Source organism: Hemitrygon akajei, chromosome 14 (genome assembly GCF_048418815.1).
Source record: "Hemitrygon akajei chromosome 14, sHemAka1.3, whole genome shotgun sequence".
NCBI classification, from domain to species: Eukaryota; Metazoa; Chordata; class Chondrichthyes; order Myliobatiformes; family Dasyatidae; genus Hemitrygon; species Hemitrygon akajei.
In genome coordinates, this window is record NC_133137.1 from 87,970,843 (window position 1) to 87,992,951 (window position 22,109).

The 22,109-nt window shown below is 40.7% G+C and overlaps 1 protein-coding gene across 2 annotated transcripts in view; it reads left to right on the forward strand.

The window, feature by feature from the left end:
* The first annotated feature begins 17,336 nt into the window (after window positions 1-17,336).
* Window positions 17,337-22,109, forward strand: part of sfmbt2 (Scm like with four mbt domains 2) — a 236,072-nt gene continuing 231,299 nt past the window's right edge. For both annotated transcript variants that reach the window (XM_073066530.1, XM_073066529.1), the window contains exon 1: window positions 17,337-17,440. The gene's annotated coding sequence lies outside the window, so the exon portion shown is untranslated. The remainder of the gene's footprint in view (window positions 17,441-22,109) is intronic.

Genomic DNA, 22,109 nt, shown 5'->3' on the forward strand with positions numbered 1-22,109 from the left:
ATGATACAACCATTGTTGGCAGAATCTCAGATGGAGATGAGAGGGTGTACAGGAGTGAGATATGCCAACTAGTTGAGTGGTGTTGCTTCAACAATCTTGCCCTCAACATCAGTAAGACCAAAGAACTGATTGTGAACTACAGGAAGGACAGGAAGAGGGAACACAAACCAATCCTCATAAAGTGATTAGAAGTGGAGAGAGTGAGCAGTTTCAAGTTCCTGGGTGTCAAGATCTCTCAGAATATAACCTAGTCCCAACATATCGACACAGATGTAAAGAAGGCAAGACAGCGGCTGTATTTCATTCAAAGTTTGAGGAGATTTGGTTTTTCACCTAAAACAGATGAAAACTTCTATAGATGAACCATGGAGGAGAGCCTTCTGACAGGCTGCATCATCGCCCAGTATGGGAGGGGGAGCTACAGCACAGGGTCGAAAGAAGCTACAGAAAGCTGCAAAATTGGCCAGCTCCATCTTGGGTACTAGCCTCCGTAGTATCCAAGTCATCTTCAAGAAGCAGTGCATTCGAAGGGTGGTGTCCATTATTAAGGACCCCTGTTTCTCAGGACATGCCCTCTTCTCATTGTTACCATCAGGAAGGAGGGACAGAAGCCTGAAGGCACACACTCAGCGATTCAGGAACAGCTTCTTCCCCTCTGTCATCCGATTCCTAAATGGACATTGAACCCATGATCACGACCTCACTTTTTTATTATTTCTGTTTTTATACTATTTTTAATTTAACTACATATATATACTTAGAATAATTGGTTTACTTAGTTATTTTTTCTATCTATTATCGTGTATTGCTTTGTACTGCTTCTAAGTTAATGAATTTCACGACATCAGCCAATGATATTAAACCTGATTCATTCATTCAGTGATATATGCAGCTCAATGTTCAAAGTAAATTTATTGTTAGAGTATGTATATGTCACCATGATTCGTTTTCTTGCAGGTATTCACAATGAAGCAGAGAAATACAATGGAATCAACAAAAGCACTACACACAAAGAGTGACAAACAACCAATGTGCAAAAAAAAAAGCAGTACAAATGCAATAATGGTAATATTAACAACAACAGAGAAAATGAACTTCTGGTCTATTATCTGGCCAAGCAAGGCAATGCACAATCAAGAACCAAGCTGCATTAGGGAGGAAAATGAACACATTCACACAGATGATGACATACAGATGTCTAAATTTACAATGGATTTGCTAAAAGCGGTTATAAAAAATACCCACAACAGAAAAGTACTGGCAGTGATAATATTCATAGTCATCGGTCTAAAAAGTTTTCTTGACTTCATCCACACCTATTAATGCATATTAACAATTTTCTTAAAAACCCTGAAAAAGTGCCGAACTTTTGTCAGAAGATAAAAGGGAAATAAAGGGGAAATCATGAATGACCCATCAAAATATTGTCCTATTGCTTGTTTACAAACTATATATAAAATTGCATGTAGTGATGTTATAAATTGTAACATCATGCATCTCACAATTAGTCACAACTCACTTAGATAACCACAATATACTTGCAGAAGAGCAGAAAGGGTACCGTAAGGGTGTGAAAGGATGTAAAGATCAACTGATAATAGATTCTGTAATTCTAAATCAAGCTCAGTGAAAAAGCAGAGATCTTTCTTCTTGTTATATTGACTACCAAAAAGCGTTTGCTTCTGTCCCATTCTCATGGTTAATAGAAGCTCTTAATATATATAAACTACTCCCAATACTTGTGAAATTCCTACAACATCTGATGAAGCATTGACGCACTATCATTGTCTTTATCTATTAACAGCCAAAAAGGAACAACCACAGTTTTCAAAATAAACTGAGGCATTTTTCAGGTCGATTCTCTAAACCCACTATGGTTTGTCTCACTTTAAACCTGCTTTCTAATTTACTGAATCGGACAAAAATCAGGTATCAAATCAGAAACAACAAAATGAGCTATACCTTAACACACCTTTTATACATGGATGATTTGAAATTATATGCTCCTTCATCAGTTAAGCTAAAGCAATTAATTCAAATAGTGGAACTATTTTCAAAAGATATAAACAAAAACTTTGGACTGGATAAATGCAGCACATTAAGCATAAAGGAAGGTGCAATAGAGCTAATAGAATACAAAACAGTGCTGCAGGATACAATACAGCTGATGGGTCAATATGAAACATATAAGTATCTGGGATACCAATAACCAAAGAAAATAAATCACAGTGTGAAAAAAGGAAAACTTATTAAAACATATTATTGTATTCTTTTGGCATAATATCTTGGTGCAAAACTGACCTGGAAGATTTACAAAGAAAATTAAGAAATGAAATTACAAATTAAAAAAAAATACTATGTACACTTAAACACACTTAGATAACTCTACCTAGGACAGGGAGAGAAAGAGGAACAACAGACATAAAAAATGTGCACAACAGTCAGATAAAACTCCTAAGGATATATTTTTATCAACGAAAGCAGCATTCGGCACTCTCCACAAGCATTTGCAATTCTGATAAGAAGTACACACCAGTAAACTTAAATGAGAGCACAGCACAGACAAATGAAGACATTATCACAAAAGGAAAAGTTAGCCAATGGAAGAGCATGACGCTCTATGGACGACATCCCCACAGTTCAGATGTTGACAAGGAAGCTTTGAACACATTGATCAGAGCTGGAGACCTCTTCCCAGAAACAGAGGGGTTCCTTGAGGCAATACAGGACCAGGTGGTTAACACAAAAATGATCAAAGATACATAATAAAAGGCCAACAAATTCAAGACAATAAATGCAGAAAATGTCAAGAGAAACCAGAGACAATCTAACACATTACAGGATCCTGCAGCAGTTTAACTCAATCTGATTACTTACACAGGCACAACCAAGAGGCAAACACCATTCACCAACATCTTGCTTTAGAATACAAACTCATAATAGATACCATACCTTACTATAAGTACAAACCTGGTCCAGTTTTAGAGTCAGAGTCCTACAAATTATATTATGACTGATCCATTATTACAGACAGAACAATCCGTAATAATCATCAAGATATAATATTACAGGACAAACAAGCAAGAACAACTTGCTTAATGGATATAGCCATTCCAAACACACATACAGAAATCAATAAGTGAAAACCCACCAGAAATATGCTGAATTAAAAGAGGACATCGGAACATGAACAGGGTAAATATTGTCCTCATCTTCTTCTTCTTTCCTCGGCTGTCCATCGATTTTAATGTTGACTGTGCTGAGAGTTTAGTCTCTGCAGGCACGTTTATGGGCCACAAGACCAGCATTGCATCGGCACTGTACAGCATCCAGAAACTCTACTCCAACACGCCTTGCTCAGTAGTAAGGCAGACAGTGTCATGCCCCCACCATACAGACTCTCCGGGCTTCCAGATCTGATGCTAAGTGGTACACGGGAGTGCAACAGACTTAGCGGATGAGGAAGCTGCCCCACGGTGACAACTAACTAGTCTGGTGATGCCATCCGTTGGCCAACGCTCTGGTTCCTCCGCATGCCACCAAGGTGACTGTACCATTGACCCTTTTGGATTCATCTGCCACAGCCACCCTGCTGCTGGCGTCCTCAATTGTCCTCATAGTAATATCTACAACTGGTATCATCCCAAAGTCACTACACAATAACAGTAAACAATTAGGCCTACACAACAATATTTAATTAAATCTCCAGAAAGCCACAATACTAAATGTCACTAGAATAGTCCAAAAGCTCCTAGCAATTGAGAAATTAATGTGACTATGCCCGCACGTCAGGTTTTACCAGTTTGAGCAGAGAAAAATTAAAAATAAATAGATAGATAAATGAATGAATGAATGATACTGAGAATATGAGTTGTAGAGTCCTTGAAAGTGAGTCCTTAGGTTGTGGAATTGTTTAAGTTTTGATGTGAGTGAAGTTAGCCATGTTGGTTTAGGAGCCTGATGGTTGAAGGGTAATAACTGTTCCTGAATCTGGTGGTGGTGTGGCTGGTGGTATGATATCAGCCAGAAATTTTAATATTGTATCTTAAATTCCAAAGTTTAGCGAAATGTGGATCAAACATACTCCAAAAATAAATTCAGGAAGTTCATCTAGTGCAAACTAACATTTTATTTTTACCTTCTTTATTCATGTGCTCTCATTTCTTTAATTTCTGGTCATTTCTTTAATTTCTGGAATATATGGCATTTGCAGTGGTTGTTATTGGACTGGTAATTGCGAAGCTTTTAGGAATAATCGAGTGTTATGAATTCAAATCCCATCACACCAGCAGTTTTAAATCAATTAATTAAATACATCTAAATTTAAAAATTCATCATGAGTAGTGGTGTTCATGAAACCTCTGGATTGTTAGAAAATTTCATCTGGTTCATTAATGTCCTGTGGAGAGGGAATCCCATCCAGTCTGACCCAGATATGACTATAAGTCCAAAGCTGGTTGTTCAGTCCAAGGGTAGCTAGGGACAGGAAATTAAGCAATTAGTGCCAACTTGTCAGTGACATTAATAGCTGGTAACATTAAAGAGTGACATTATTTTTGTCATTTTATCAAATACTCTTTTCCATACAATTTACATCCTCTGCATTCTTTAATCTACATAGAAGGCCATAAGACCATTGCATAGGAGCAGAATTAGGCCACTCAGCCCATCGAGTCAGCTCCATCCATCATTCCATCATGGCTGATTTATTATCACTCTCAACCCTGTTTTCCTGCCTTCTATAGGATATCGAACAGTACAGCACAAGAACAGGCCCTTCAGCCCACAGGGTCTGCAATGTACGCAATTCCAAATTAAATTAAATTTCTTTTGTTTATACATGATCCATAAGCCTCCATTCCTTGCAAATTGATGTGTCAACCTAAACACCATCATCATAACTGCTTCCGTCACTATCACTAAAAGATTATTGCAGGCACCCACAACTCTCCAAGGGGAAAAAAAAACTTCCCCACACATCCCCTTTAAATTTTACCCCTCTCACCTTAAATGCATGTCTTCTGGTGTTTGACATTTCTATTCTGGGAAAAAGATTCTGACTGTCCACCCTTTCTGATAATTTTATAAACTTCCACCAGGGCTTCCTTCAGCCTCCATATCTCCTGAGAAGACAATTTAAATTTGTCAAACTTCTCCTTATAGATCATACTCTCCGATCTAGGCAGCATCCTGTAAACCTCCACTGTAGCCTCCCTAGCCTCTTCCTGGAATGAGGTAATTAGCATTTACCTTTATATCCTCAGGTACAAATAGCAAACTATAAACTGTTGACCTGATCCATCACTGTGTCAGGTGGATTGCTCATGCAACATCCTGATTTGTGGTATTAAAGTTTGTCATCTCAACTGGGCCTCCTACAGTGCATCACGAACCCAGCAATCCCGTGACTCATCAACTCAGTTTCAGTACCGGGGTTTCTGCTGCGAGTCTCGAACCCACAAAGCCCTGACTCAGAAAGTGAGACTGCTCTCATCAAGCCAGCAGTGACGAATGCAGCCCTTGTTGAATTCATACTGCTCTAAATGTTCAGACTCAACACATTCATGCATAAAGAATGGAAGCTGGATCAAACAAAAAAAAATGCATCATCCTTTAGTTATTAAGTGCTGTACATTGCTAACATATTTCTAAATTCTTTCTCTATTTTATTTTCTGCAGTGTTGTTTCATATTAATAATTTTAAAAAGCAATTTAATTTCCTAATTGATTCTTCTAGCTAATTACTGAGATTTTAAAAACTATGATCCCTATTTATTTATTTATTTATTTATTTATTGAGAACTACAGTATAGAACAGGCCTTTGTGGCCTGATGATCCTCATCACTTAGCAACCCACCTTCTTAACCCTAGCCTAATCACACAACAATTTACAAAGACCAATTAACCTATTAAATGGTACATCTTTGGACAGTGGGAAGAAACCCAAGCGATTCACGGGGAGAATGTACAAACTCCTTTCAGATAGAGCTGGAATTGAACTCCAAATTCCAGAACTCCCCCAAGCTGTAATAGCATCATGCAAACTGCTACGCTACTGTGCTGCCCTTATTTATAAATGGTTTTTGATTTTAAAAAATGAATTCTGGTACAGCAATTCAACTAAACAAAATGATGTCATTCATACTAATATATCATGTGGAACACACACAAATGAAGTGCTGGCACTCAGCAGGTCGGGCGGCATCTATGGAAAGGAATATACAATTGATAATTTGGGCTGAGATCCTTCATCATGTCTACTAAGGTTATCCAGTGTTTTGTGTGTGTTCTTCAAGATTTTCACCATCTGCAGAATCTCTTGTGTTTATAATGTATCATGTGATATATTTTAATTAGAGGTGTAGTTTCACATTGACTCCTCTGCAACATCCAAAAGTAAATGTTCATGAATCTTTATAACACTAATTACATACCTCAGATCCAAGTTCATCTGACTTTCCAGCAAACGGATCTTGGCAAATCCTCCTCTATCTTCCCCTCCCATTCTCCACAAGTAATCTGACATACTTAATACCCAAAACTGTATCAATTTCTGTCCTGAATATTCACAATACCTGACAACCCGGTTGTGTAAGGAAGTGAATTCTAAAGATTCATAAACTTTGGAGTGAAGATATTTCTCAGGTTTATTCAGAGACTATCCTCCAACCCCCACCCCATCCCCTCAGTTTTGTACTCTGAAAAAAAAACAGTTGTTATATTCTTAAGTCTTCATTTTGATCACTGCCCATTTGACTTTAAGAAAACAGGGTAGAATTAAGAGATACTCTTAATTTTAGAGAGATGCCTCAAAAAGGCAGCATACATCACCATCCAGGACATGCCCACTTCTCGTTACTACAAACAAGGGAGGAACAGGAGCCTGAAGAAGCACAAGAGACGTTTTAGGAACAGCTTCTTCCCCTCCAGTATCGGATTTCTGAATGGACCATAAGCCAACCCATGAGCACTACCTCAGCATTTTACTCTCTTTTAGCGCTATTTAGTTATTAATTATATATTCTTATTATAATTTATAGTAATCTTTAATGTAGTATACTGTACTGCAGCCACAATGCAACAAATTTCACAATATGTGTCAATGATAATAAGCCTGATTCTGATTGTGATCTCCTAACATTGTTGAAGAGTCCAAACAAAAAGAACTTAAGTGACCACATGCCACATACCTGGAGTTTTCACTGATGTCATACAAAAACAATATCAATGTTATAAAACATTTTCAGCAGGATGTTAGAAGCAACAGGTTATACCTCACAAATTGGCTGGGATTTATCGAAGAACTAAACATGAATGAAAACTATGCAGGGACATGCTCAGAGTTTTCAGAAGGCATCTGATGAATTTCCATGCGTGGGTTTTAGAAAAAAAAATTAGGTGTGGAATTAAAAGTAAATCAGCTTGCTGCCTTGACTGGGAAATAGGAAGTAGCAAGTGATGACAAATGGGGAAAAAAACGCTCTGCCTTAGGGGAACTGAGTAACAGAGGGCTGCATGAGTCTGCTTTAGTTTGAGATTGTTCATAGATGACTCTCCTTGCTGTGGACTATTTTTCTCTTGCAATGTTCACAAATAGAGCAAACAAATTTGCCCATTCAATGGACAACGGATTCGAAAATAGTAAATCATTGTTTAATTTGCTGTCACAATTTCTCCATTCAGCAAATTTCCTGACAGTGAAAGACCGGTGAAGTGTTTCCACATCAGCGAGGTGTGTGACTTATAGAGGAAATGGTAAATGGTCTGTGTTGCTCTTGTCCTTCCTCATGAGTTAATCTGGGAGGTGCCGAGGGGTAGTTAACTTTGTTCCTTTATTTAAGAAAGGCAGCAGAGAAAAGCCAGCTAATTACAGGCTTGGCAGTGTTGTGTCAGTGATTGGGAAATTACTGGAGAAAATTCTAAGGGACAGAATTTATGTTTAGTTGGAAAGGCAGGGACTGACCACTGATAGCATGGGTCTGAGAGGGGAAAATCCTGTCTCTAGTTTGACTGAGTTTTCTGAGGAGGTAATAAAGAAGATAAAACTAAAGGGTGCCACAATAGCATAGTGGTTAGCATGACATTTTACAGTGCTAGTCATTGGAAGATCGGGGTTCATGCCCTACCACTGTCTGTAGGTTCTCCCCATGACCACATGGGTTTCTTCAGGTGCTCCAGTTTCCTTCCACTTTGTAAAGACATATAGGTTAGGGTTAGTAGGCTGTGGGCATGCTATGTGTTGCCAGTAGCATGGCAATACTTGTGGGTGTCCCCAGCACATCCTTGGACCATGTTGGTCATTGACAAAAACAACTTGTTTCATTGTATGCTTTGATGTTTCGATGTACATGTGGCAAATAAATCTAATCTTCTTCTATTAACAAAGACAGGATGGTAGATATTGTCCAAATGGAGTTCAGTGAGGCATTTGACAATGTCCCATGTAGTCCAGAAGGTGAAAGCACTTGGGATCAAGGACAAACTGGCTTGGAGGTAGGGGCAAAGACGGCATCAAAGGTTATGGGGAGAAGCAGGAGAATGGGGTTGAGATGGTTAATAAATCAGCCATGATTGAATGGTAGAGCAGACTCAATGGGCAAAATGGCTTAATTCTGCTCCAGTGTCTTACATCTTATGGTCTAGTTGAGGAAGGATGTTTTTTTGATTGGAAGTCTGTGACTAATGGTGTACAAGAGGGATGTGTGCTGTTTGCCATATTTTATAATGACCTGGATGTGAATCCAGCCAATGTGATTAGTAAGTCTGTAGATGACAACTTTCCTCGAGACGAAGGAAGGTTGTCTAAGGTTACAACTTATAGATCAGTTGGAAAGTTGCCAGAGTGTTTTCAGATGGAATTTAACCCAGGCAAGTGTGAAGTGATTCATCTGGAAAGATGGGGAAATACTGTATTTGTATAGAAAACATGATAGTATGGTAAGGAATGATCAGACAGACTGGTGTGGGGTGGGGGTAGGGTGTGCCCAGGTCCATTTTTCCCTGAAAGTAGCAGGACAGATGGATAGGGTGGTGAAGTCGGGATATGATCTGATTGGCTTCATAGATTGGGAACACGGAATATAAGAGTTGGTCTGTCATGTTGCAATTTTATAAAACACTGGTTGGGCTGCATTTAGAGTATTGAGTGCAGTTCTGGCTGGCAATCTATAGATAGGATGTGATGGTGCTGGAGAGAGTGCAGAGCAGATTCACCGAGATGTGGACTGATTTGCAGCAGTTCAGTAATAGTGAGAGAGTGGATAGGCTGAGCAAGTTTTCCCTGGAGCAACGGAAGCTGAGGAGTGACCTGGAAGAGGCATATAAAATAATGAGAAGAAGACAGTGGCTGCTTTACTAGGACCCAGGGGTGCACCAGGTGTGGTCTTCTGTTGCTGTAGCCCATCCAGTTCAAGGTACAACTTGTTGTGCATTCAGAGATGCTCTTCTGCTCACTACTGCTATAGTACATGGTTATTTGAGTTACTGCCACTTTCCCGTCAGCTTGAACCAGTCCGTCCATTCTCCTCTAACCTCTCTTATTACCGAGCCATTTTCACCCACAGGACTGCAGCTCACTGGCTGTTTTTGGTTTTTTTGCACCGTTCTCTGTAATCTTTAGAGACTGCTGTGTCCTAAAATCCCAGGAGATCGGCAGTCTCTGTGATACTCAAGCCACCTCATCTGCACTAACAATCATTTGACGGTCAAAGTCTCTCATATCACATTCTTCCACATTCTAACGTTTGGGCTGGACCTCTTGACCATGTCTGCATGCTTTTATATATTGAGTTGATGCCACATGATTGGCTGATTAGATATTTACATTAATGATAAGGCGTACGGGCGTACCTAATAAAGTGGCCACTGAGTGTGACGTACAAAGTTCAAAGGTCAAAGTAAATGCATTATCAAACCACGTATATGTCACCATATTCAACCCTGAGATTCATTTCCTTGCAGGCATACACAGTAAATCCAAGAAACATAATAGAACCAATGAAAGATGGCACCTAACTGGATTGACCAACAACCAATGTGCAAAAGACAACAAATTGTGCAAATGCAAAAGAAAAGAATAATAATAACAAAATAAATAAGCAATATACATTCAGAACATGAGATGAAGTGTCTTTGAAAGTGAGTCCATACTGTGAAATGTGCTGAATGCTGTACCTATCATAAGTTAATCCCTCCTCTTTCTCCCCACAATTTTTGACACCCTCACGAATTAAGAACTTATCAGCCTCTTTTTTTTGAACATACCCAATGACTTGGACTCCACAGCTGTTTATGGCAACAAATTCCATAGACTCACCACTCTCTGGCTAAAGAAATTCCTCCTCATCCTGTTCTAAAGGGACATCCTTCGATTCTGAGGTCATGCCCTCTGGACCTAGACTCTCTCATTACTAGAAACATCCTCTCCTCTCAATCTAGGCATTTCAAAGAAGGTTCTTCTACCAGTTACTGCTCTCCTATTGGAATCAGGGCATCCCTGTTCACCCTGTCCAAACCTTTCAGCATTTTTTTAACTATCACGGCTAATGCAGTCACTGCCTCACAGTTCTAGCAATCTGTTTTCAATCTTGATGGCAGGTATGAGAAACTAATTCTGATAAAGGATCTTTGCTCTGAAACCTGAACTGTTCTTTCCGCTGATGATGCTCGATCTGATGAGAGTTTTCAGCATTTGCTGTTTTTATTTCTGACCTCAGGTATTGTTTATGTGCACACAAGAGATTCTGCAGACACTGGAAAATGAGCAACACACACACACACACAATGCTGGGAAAATGTAGCGAGTCAGGCAGCGTCTATAGAGGGGAATATTCCCCTCCGTACGTAGATGCGGGCTGGCTTGCTGAATTTCTCCAGTATTTCGTCTGTGTCGCTTATGTCGAGTTTGCATTTTCTCCCTGGTGTTGGTTTCCTCTAGGTTCTCCAGGCCCATCCACATCCTGAAGACGTGTTGTTGGTTACTGTAAATAGTATGTAATTGAATGATGGAATCTGGGGAGCTGGAGGGTGGGAGAGGTACAGTGGTTGAGAATGTGGGGATTAATGTCAATTGTGTACCTGATGGTGCAAAGGGCCTACAGCTCTGCTCTGTTTCCCTATAACTTAATGCCTCTTAATTAAATTTCTATTCTAACCAAAATTCTGCTGTCTAATCTGTTAGATAATATTCTTAAATTTTCAGATTTGTGGATCATCCGCTTACTAACAATGGCATGAAATAAATGGCGGGACATCAGGATAAATCTGCCTAATGATTCGATTGAAAGAGATTCAATTCTGTGGCTCTAAAGAGAGCTATGTGGTTTGCAGAAGTACACCAACTATATTTTGTGCACCTGGACTGGGTTCCAAGCAGCCTTGGTTTGCTGCAGGTTGGCAACAGGGTAAATCAATTGCTTTATAGTGCCAGCATTTTGCTGAATGCCGCACATTCCAATACCATTATAGCTTGCCCACAGTATTTGGCAGAGCACCGCAGAACACGACAAGTAACCAAACATTAACACAAATGTTAACACAAGCGACACATTTCATTGTTTGTTTCAATGCATATCTGATAAATAACTGAATCGGAAGGAACTGCTTTGATTACGTAGAGCTTGTGTGAGTATCTGACTTGAATTGGGAGGTTCAGATGAGGAAACGGTGCCGGGAATTCTCGTCTGGAAGGTTAGAAAGCTATAAACTTGAGCAAAGAAAATGAGCTTCTGAAGGAACTCAGCAGGTCAGGCACCTTCTATGGAGGAACTGGACAGTCCATGTTTTGGATCGCAAGCCTTCACCTGCAACATCAACTGACAATTTTAGAATCAGAATCAGGTTATTGTCAATGACATATGTCAGGAAATGCGTTGTTTTGTGGCAGCTGTGTAGTGCATGCATAACAAAGTTCCAAAATTACAAAATTATAACTCCTTCAAACTTATTGATTTTTTCCCCCTGCAGATAGGTGACCAGCAATGCACACAATACTCCAAATTCAGCTAGCGGTGAAGAGATACATTCAGTTCAGATGAAGGATTCCATCCCAAAACATTGGCCATTTGTTTCCCTCCACAGGCGCTGCCTGACCTGCTGAGTTCCACCAGCATTATGTTTGTTGCTCCAAATTTCAGCATCTACAGCCGCTAGGGCCTCCAAACTCCCACAGCATTGGTGAGTGTTTGCCAGGGAATGCACCTCATCTTTGCTGCTCCTGGGTAAACCATCTGGATAAAGGTAATGGTAGTGAAGGAAGATGCCAGGGTCAGGAACCTACAAATTGTTGTAGTGGACATATCTACTGCTGTTGAACAAGCCCTGTACCTCATGGATGCCTAGTTTTGATCTGCCTCATCTATCTCACTTCGCAAGCTCTCACAGAACACTTCTACAAGAAGTTGGTGAGGTCACCCTTGGAGTACGGTGTTCAGTTTTGGTACTCTGTTATAGGAAGGATGTAATTAAAGATTTATAAGGATGTTGTGGTACTTGAGGGACTGAGCTATTGGGAGAGGGCTTTTACTCCTTAGAGTTTGGGAGAATGAGAGTGTGATCTCATACACGCATTCAAAATTATGAGGTGATTGGATCCTGATGAACACTAGGTCCTGATGAAGGGTCTTGGCCCGAAACATTGATTCTTTTTCATAGATGCTGTCTAGCCTACCTAGTTCCTCCAGCGTTTTGTATGTGTTGGCTTATTTTGGAAAATATAGTTGACTGATATTCGACCTTTCCAAAAGGGACAATAAACGTGACATTAGAAGTAAATCTCAAAAATATGGTGCGGTTTCACAACAATTTTCACTTACACTCTAGGCCTGGAATTCACTCCAGACCTAAGCCTTTCTCACAGGTTCTATTGTTCTATGGAAGTACTTGTGATTATTGACAGCATCTTGTTCAAATGAGTAGATAATTTTACAAGTTGCCTTAATAATTCCGTTCATCTTCTGTTGGTGGGAATTTTGGTGTAATTAGCTATTTAAGATTAAGCCTTTGAGCTATGATTTTTACTACATTACAGCAATTATTGAAAATTTTCCTAGAAAAGTTTAAAATGAGATTACACATTTTTTTCTGGATCTGTATACTGCAATCTGAAAAATATATAAAAGAATTCTAAAAATACTCTGAACTAACCTTTGGGAAATCCCATGGGCAGATATGAAAAGGTAATGATGTTATAAAATACCAAAGTATTCAGCTCATTGCAGCAATTAAGTTATGTTACCGTCAACATAGTTCATGTTTGTTCATTTCTATACACTACCACAAAGATTTCTCTGGTCACTTGGTCACACTCTATTATCACCGAATGTGATGACATAAAAGTTGTAGTTCTGCAACAACAAGGATATAAAATTGCTATAAATTACTAAAATAAATAAATAGTGCAAAAAAAAGCAATGAAGTAGCATTCATGGATTTGTGAAGAATTCAGGAATTGAATGGTGGAAGAAGAAGTTGTCCTTGAAACATTGAGTGTGTGTTTTCAGGCTCCTGTACCTACTCCCCAATGGTAGTAATGAGAGGAAGGCACTTTCTGGATGGTGAGGGTCCTTATTGATGAATGCACCGTTCTTGATGCACCACCTCTTGAAGATGTGTCCTCGATGGTGGGGACGGTTGTGCCCGTGATGGGGCTGGCTAAGTCTACAGCCCTCTACCCGCTTGCAATCTTGTGCATCTCAGGCAATATGCTGGGGAATCTGCTCTGCCTTGTGTAATCACGTCCCTCTTATAGTGTGGCATCCTCCATTGCACACAGTATTCTGTCTGAGGTCTAAACAGTGTTATACCAAGACCTTCCTGCATAATCATTTTCCTGCCATTATTTCAAATGCCTCCTTCATCAATGCACTGGCCTACAGTATATTGCCACTTTCAGAGGTATTTGGACTTCTATACCATTTGTGCCTCAAAACGTTGTTTAAAGAACCCACCCGTCACGTGTCTCAACAGTATATAACAATCTTTAACTTCACTGAGTCATTGCATATTTATAACCATTTACTCTCTCGGGCATTTCTAGTTTTAATTTCACAGAATTGATAGCCAACTCATCACTTAATCAGCAAGGTGAACATCTTGAAAATAAACAAAAGAGAAACTGCAGATGCTCCAATATGAGACTCATGTTCTGATTTTTTTTTGTAATTGCAAAGTTTGTCTTGTGCACACAGTGTTTTTGTCCTGTGTGTGTGTAGTTTTTCATTGATACTGTTGCGTTTCTTTGTTCTACTCTGTGTACTGACAAGAAGATGAATCTCAGGGCAGTATATGGTGATATATTGCCACTTATGCGTACTTTTATAAATTTACTTTGAACTTTGAAAACAGAAATAACAACAGACAATGAGAGAAGCACTCAGCCAATCAGGCAGACAATTAACCTTTCAGGTCAGGGATCCTAATCAAAATTACCCATGGAAGTTTCTCACCATTTCTTTAACAATTCACAATTTTAACTGAAGAGCTGATCAAGGACATATATGCAGAAAGGTACTGGAAAAGGGCCAGTAACATCATGAAGGATTCCACCCACCCTGCTCATGGACTGTTTGTTCCACTCCTTATCAGGGAGGAGGCTACGTAGTCCACATCAGGGACTCAAAGACAGTTACTTTCCCCAACCAATAAGGCTGATCAACACCCACTAATCCACCCATCCACACCCTACCACCTCTACTTTATTACTTCCTGTCAGACAACTTATGTACCGACATGTCTGTGCCTCGCTTGACTTTATAGACATAAAATCAATCTAAGTATATAAGCTATCTTATGTACTTATATTTATTGTGTTGTTATTATTATTATTGTGTTATTTATCTTGTTGTGTTTTTTTTTTGGTGCGGCATCGGATTCGGAGCAACAATTAACTTCGTTCACCTTTCCACTTGTGTGCTGGAAATAACAGTACCGTACTAAACAATCTTCAATCCCCGCCCTTCCCGTGGATCTCGGAGTAACATCTGTCAGTCAGTAGGTGGCAGTAACCACCAAGCTAGACACTAATAGTCCGACATGAGAAAACTTTGTACCGGGAAAACAAATACTGTACTTCCTACAGAAGTAAATAGTTCTCCTTAATTGCTGAGCAATTGAAATTCAAAGGCAGGTTATTTCGGGCTATTAACCATTGATGCAGTATATTTTTGCCCCTAATACCAGTAGCTCTGATTGATTTCTAGGCATGATTAGAATCAGAGTCCACAAACACTACCGGTAATGATCTGCCACTGGCTTCTTGATATTTTCTGGGATATTATCGAGGAATGATGAATGTTGCACCGTTACCCCTGTAGTTCCCGACCCAGGAGAACTCGGGAACGTGGCTTCCCCGTTGCCTGTTTGGGGAATATGGAATCAAAACGTTTCAGATCAATGAATTGCTTTAGGTTTTCACTTCAAAACGTTGACAAGTCGTATTGTAATTGTTTACACGAATGTATGCGAGAGGGAATAACACCAAACATTGCGAAGCAGGTTCTTATTTTGTCCAATATAGAAACGTTTAAAGCAAGCAATATTTTCGCAACGAACTATTTCTATTGATTTAAAATGCCATTTTTCGGGGTATTTAAGTTGTGGAGCGAGGGTGGGGATGTCGACATCTGAAAGTATGGAGATTACAGATGTCAGTATTTTCCTTTGCGCTGAAGGTATGGTACAACGTTGGGCTTGCAAAATGGAACGGCCGAGGGTTTGGGTTATATTGTACACGGTGGGTTACAACGCGCAGTCGGCAGGAGGAAGTTCTGTCCAACGCCCAGTCTCTGGACTAGTTCGGATGCACAGAGATATGGGGCGGTGATAAGGAACTCCTACCTCGATCAGTGAATTAACATCCACTGTGAGGCAGGTGAGACAGGCACGGAATAAGATTATTAAAACTAGGGGGCTACGATACTTTAAACAATCCCACTTAAAAGCTTATTTTTGATAACAATGTGAGGGTATCTAATAAATAATTACCCCCGCTATCTATAGTTGGGGGATGAAACGGCGTGCCATTCATGTGCTGGTACTTATAGTTCCCAGCGAGCGCAGACGGAATCGAACGATTCCCGCGTCGCAGACATTGGCTTGGGTTGATCTGAACATCTAATCGTTATTCTTCGCTGGAAGAAGATCAACCTGTGGAAATTGGGTTGGGGGTCTTTCGTGTTGGTTTGGTACAGAATCAGGATGTGACAATACCGCACAATCTTTGATCAAAATCGCGCAAGTTCCACGTGGTTGTCATCGATGGGGTTTACAGGGAAAACGGACGGCGTGTTACTATATAATTAGAAAAAACTCAGGCTTCGCCCCTAATCCCCTAATGACTATATGAATCCATAGCCACTACACGACAAACACAAACTGCCAAGGTGCTGGGTCACAGGTGTATTCGCAAACTTCGACACGGCGTGAGGTTGTTGGGGGGAGTTCCCTTCGGTAAACAGAAGACCCAGGGATTGATTGGTGCCCAACCGAATACGCTTTCGTTGAGGGGATAAATTGTTCGAAGGGGAGGACGGACCCGCAAGGTTTGTCGAGATTTCGATCGCCGGCAGTTAATCTTCATTGTGAAACTTGGTGGGTGGTGATGTCCGCACTTGTATCGGTCATACTAATGCGCAGTAGCGGCGGAGAGAGAGAGAAAAAAATACTACAAAGAAACGCCATTTCCAACACCCAAATTCATTGTGTGTATCGGCTGCCCAGAAGTGGATACATTTCACTACAGATATACAAAGCGGCTGCAAACACGCCGCTACAGCGGGAAACACGGAGAAACAACAGCGCCTTTAAATACATTTACACATTTCATTATAATAAGCGCAATGGGCGGAAAGGAAAATAATAATGCAAATTTCACATTGCTAAAGGGAAAAAAACAGCTTCAAGTTTGCCTAGGATGTATCAGTTTCACAATCGACGAGTTTAAACGGCTCAGTGTGGTTTATTCAGGCTACGTAGTGTAACTAATTTGGCAGGCAATAGTTAAGATTTTTAGGTACATACACACACATACACATCTTCACTCTGCCCTCTGTAACTTTATATTTCTGTACAGAAATCGAGCAGCGAGCAATACTGTTCAACGATTTTGAAATATAAGGCCCGGATAATGATGTCAATCAGAAGATTAGTAGCGTTTTGTTGACTCTGTGTGTGTCTTTTTAACTCGCACAAACAGGGTGCGGGTACGAATCGAAAAGTTGGGCGTGGATGCAAAAAAAAATCAATTTATAATTGGCCAAGGGTAAGTCTTCAAAAAAATTGCAACTGCTGTAAAGGTCATAAGGAGTTGGCAGGAAAATAATTGGCAACGCATGCGCAGCGAGAGGATGCCATATTGGAAAGAGGCTTGAAAAAAAGATCTAAAACTGGTCATGTAACGACGGGGGTAGCATTTTTACACTAAGGGAAAATAACTTGATACCGGTAAGTTGGGTCGCCGCGGTTTATTTCATTCGCTGCGCGGGTGTGTAAGTTGTTCGAGTCTGTCGTTTTCTACTCGATTCTAACGCTGGGGGATCTTTTTCTCGCTGAAGACCTGAAGCTGGTTTTGCAAAAAAAAATGACGTTCAAAGCAAGTTGTGCAAAGTGTTGTCTCTCGCTCTCTCTCTCTGCATTTATTAGCTGGCAAACTCGCGGGTTAAGGGGACGGTATGGGGGGGGGGGAATCCCCAACGTTATTCATTGTCCAAAATGTAAACCAGTTTACTTGTTGTAGATAAATTTCTTTAAAAAATGCAATATATATTTTTCAAAACTGATATCCTGCCATCTCTGCTTGTGACCTGCTTTCGGTTTTACTAAGCTGACTTGCCCTGTGATGCTTTCTCAACGTAACCCCGCGCACCTCGATAGTTTTAATAGCATTATTTTGTATTATCTGGTGTTATGAAGTCTTTTTTAAAAAGCTCGGTATTTGCCAGTATTTTGCTGGAGGTTACGTAACTGCCTGTATCAATATTGAACAACCTTGCCAATTTCAATATGGCGGGGAAAGGTGTTTTTTTAAAGTGAAATTTAAGGCTTTTTTCACGGGAAAAAACAAAACCGCCTTCATATTCGACTTCTGTCCAGTGCGTTTTGGTGCGCTGGCAGGTCTTTTACTGAACTAAATGATAAATTAAGGCGTCGCTATTTTGGCGAAGTTTTTTCTTCGTGAAAAGACTTTCCTGACTAAAGAACTATGCTGGCAAGACACCAAGCTGGGCTCCTGCCTTCAAGGGGCTGTTGTTCGGCACCAACCACTGATGAAATTAGAACGAAATATTTCGGAAATTTTGGCGTTGCATCATTTGTCACAAAAATCTGCAGTGAAATTCATACCGGCAAGTCGGCAAGCCTATTATATATGGGGATTAATGATGATGCATGCCATATCGTGTGTTGCATTGCTAATTATGTTTTATTTTCCATCTAAACCACTTGTTGGCGTTCTAGATTGCATCTCGTATCGGATATATCGGAATACAATAGCGACTGTAGAGATTATGGGGGTACTGGAAGGGAGATTTTTTTTCTAAAGAGGCGGAATAGATTTTGGCTTAACGTTTACTTTTGGACTATAGTGGGAGCAGTTTCAGACTGAATAAAGAGACTTCCTGATTATCATTTTTTTTGGTTGTACATAAGAAGAGGTCTACAATTTTCATTATCACTTGCTCCAGGTAAGAGCTTAAGGACAGCATTACCTTTAAAGTCTATTTCCCCCCCCTCTCCCCTTCCATTTATTTTTTTTTAAAAAAACATCAAATGTGTCGGATTTCGGATAAAGCGGAGGAGCACGTCCATTGAAACGCGTGTAATAACGCTTGAAATCCAAATTGCGTTCCTCATTTACGCGGTTTTCCGGTGAGGCTGGAATTATCAGCCGGAGTCGCCGAGAGTGGAATTGCTTTTGATGCAAATAAGCAGCGCTGAGATCCATTTTTAGCTTTGCGCTAGAAATCAATATGCCGATATTTCACGGCAAGACTTCGCTCCTGTTAATCAGATACGGTGGCGGATACATGTCTGCCATGTGCGTGCGTACGGCAATTGTTCTTAATCTCAGCTCCAGAGCTACAATTGCAAATCAAGATGTAACCCTTGTCCCTTATATAAAAGAGGGTTCGGTTCTTCCAGCTGCTCGCCGTTTGGCGCCATGCGCATATCGTAAGCTAGAAAGATGTGTGGGTCCTATTACTACTCATCTGGGTCCTAAAGCCCGCGGCTTCAATTTCTAAATAGCGATTTTGGACTGCGTGCATCAGCGAGCGGCAAAGTGGTGAACGCGTTTGAATTTGTTTAATCACTATTTTCTCCATTAAGGAGGCTCATGCGCTTCCCTATTCCGTGTCCTTGTCGATTAGCGTGCTGTTTACAGTGATGTCAAGGATAATCGAAGATTATGATAATTCCTCTTTGTTTTTTTTTGAAAGCTAGTACTTTAGGTATCCGTCGGCAGATGGGGACATTATCATTCTGCGCAGTTGGGAAGTGAGGGGTTATCAGGCAACGTACCTGCCTGCATATTGCGCAATTTAACTTTAAGTAATTATTTTGCGGAGTGCCGCAATAATTAGCGACAGTGAAAGATATAGGCATGGCCGCTTTATTTAAACGTGCAGCTCTTCGGACATACCAATAACGCTCTACTTAAATCGATGCGTGTCCATTGACTTATTCCAGGGGTCACCTTGTACACCCTGTAATTATGCACCGAGGAACACTTGAAATAAGTTGGACACAATATAAGCAAAGTGACACGTATCTGTGACATGTTAAATGTGGTGTGCATTTTACAGCACTCCGTTCGGTGAAGTGGTCCCTCAACATGCTGAGCAGAGCGCTGCTTGCGGAAGTCAAGTTTATAATTAGTGTAGAGCCGTGCACTATTCGGAGTATTCCGCTGTCCCGTAAATGTTTACACTTTTTAGCCAAATTTAATATTTGATGATGTCAATTTATTTTAAATACGGGCAAAGGGATTGGCCACAAACGTTTGGCTGAATGACTAGCCCGATGCGCCAGTTGGAGGTGTAGGATAGGAGTTTTTGAACGGGACGGTTTTTATTGTCTATTAGATAGCGGGGTCAAGGGATATGGGGAGAGGGCAGGAATGGGGTACTGATTGTGGATGATCAGCCATGATCACAGTGAATGGCGGTGCTGGCTAGAAGGGCCGAATGGCCTACTCCTGCACCTACTGTCTATTGTCTATTTTCCCGCGATTTACACTCTCACTTTCAGACGCATTTACCGTCTACGTCTTCTAAACTTCGAAATATTATTTGCACAGACTTCATGTTTTGTCATTGAAACCAAGGCCTAAGCGTCTGTGAGAAGTTGGTCATGTTGGTCTCCTTGTTGTATTTCTAAGTTAAATAAGAGTGCACGTTAGCAAATCAGTTGTGATTATTATATCAGACTTTACTAATACAAGAACACCACAGGGCGTTAGTCAGACCACACTTGGAGTATGATGAGCAGTTTTGGGCTCCTTATCTAAGATGTGCTGGCATTGGGGTGGATCCAGAGGGGATTCACGAGAATAATCCTGGGAATGAAAGGGTTAAGCTGTAGGGGTTGTTTGATGGCTCTTGGTTTGTATTCACTGGAGTTTAGTAAAATGGGGGGGGGGTTCTCATTAAACCTATTGAATATTGAAAGGCCTAGCCAGAGAGGATGTTTCTTACAGTGGGAGAGTCTAGGATCAGAGGGATAGAGGGAGTCCCTTTAGAACAGAGGAGTAATTTCTTTAGCTAGAAGATGGTGAATTTGTGGAATTCATCACCAAAGATGATGGTGAAGGCCAAAACTTTGGGTATATTAATAGCGGGAGTTGATAGATACTTGATTGGTGAGGGTTTCAAAGTTTATGGGGAGAATGGGGGTTGAGAGGGATAATAAATCAATGACGGTGGAATGGTGGAGCAGGGTTGATGGGCTGAATGGCCTAATTCTGCTCCTGTGTCTTGTGGTCTTAATCTCTTTGCACCACCCCCCCCCCCCCCCCCAATGCTCTGAAAAAGAAGTACTTGAATGTATCCATGAAGTCGATCATTTCTTTACGGATTCAGAGAATCTATCTGATGGATTAATTTGCAGATACAGAACCGGCCCTTCTGGCCCAACAAGCCGTACTGCCCAGCAACCCACCTATTTACAATTAGCCAAATCGCAAGACAGTTTGCAAAGACCAAGTCACCTGCTGTGGGAAGAAACCAGAACATCTAAATACAGGGGTTCCCAAACTGGGGTCCTAGCTTAATGTGATAAAGAACGTTGGGAACCGTTGAAGGAAACATGCAGTCACAGGCAGAATGTGCAAACTCCTTACAGACAGCGCTGGATTTGAATTCTGAAGTTCAGCGCTCCGAGCTGTAATAACGTCGCGCTGTAATGCTTTTGTGGCACCCCAGTGAAAGGAAAGGATGTTGAAAGTGACGTTTTCACACATTTTTCATAAGAGTTGGTGAAAGGTGGATGGCTGGCAGCTTGTGAAGGAAAAAAAATTGGGCGCAGTAGCAAGGAAGGAGGAATCGGGAACAACACACAAGCTGCTGGAGGAACTCAGCGGGTCAGGCAGCGTCCATGGAGGGAAATTATACTTCAGGCTCCAGCGTGTTGCTCAGATTCAGCATCCTTTGTGCCTGTAAAGGAGAAATCCTGTGTGGGATGAATCTGAGCTAGTAACTTGTATTATTTCAGGAAGGGGTTGCCCACAACTATTCAGAGTGGAGCCTCTAGGCATTTCAGAGACTGTCCATTTTAGGGTAGCCTGGAATGAAGATGAAGGGTCACCCAGTCCAGGCTTGACCCAAAACATCGTCTGTCCAAATTCAAACTTATTGTCATTCAATTGGAGACGTGTATACCACCAAATGAAAAAACATTGATATTGTTTACAAGCTCTCTCTCTGCATGCCATCTCATCTTAATTGTTGATGAGGTCAACCACCCCAGTGTCATCAGCAAACTTGATGATTCGCTTCCATTTCCTCCATAGATACTGCCTGACCTGCTGAGTTCCTCCAGCATCTTTTGTGTGGCTCCAGACCCCAGCATCTGCACTTTGTTGTGCCTCCAAACCTGAAGGTGCAGGGAATCCTAGAGC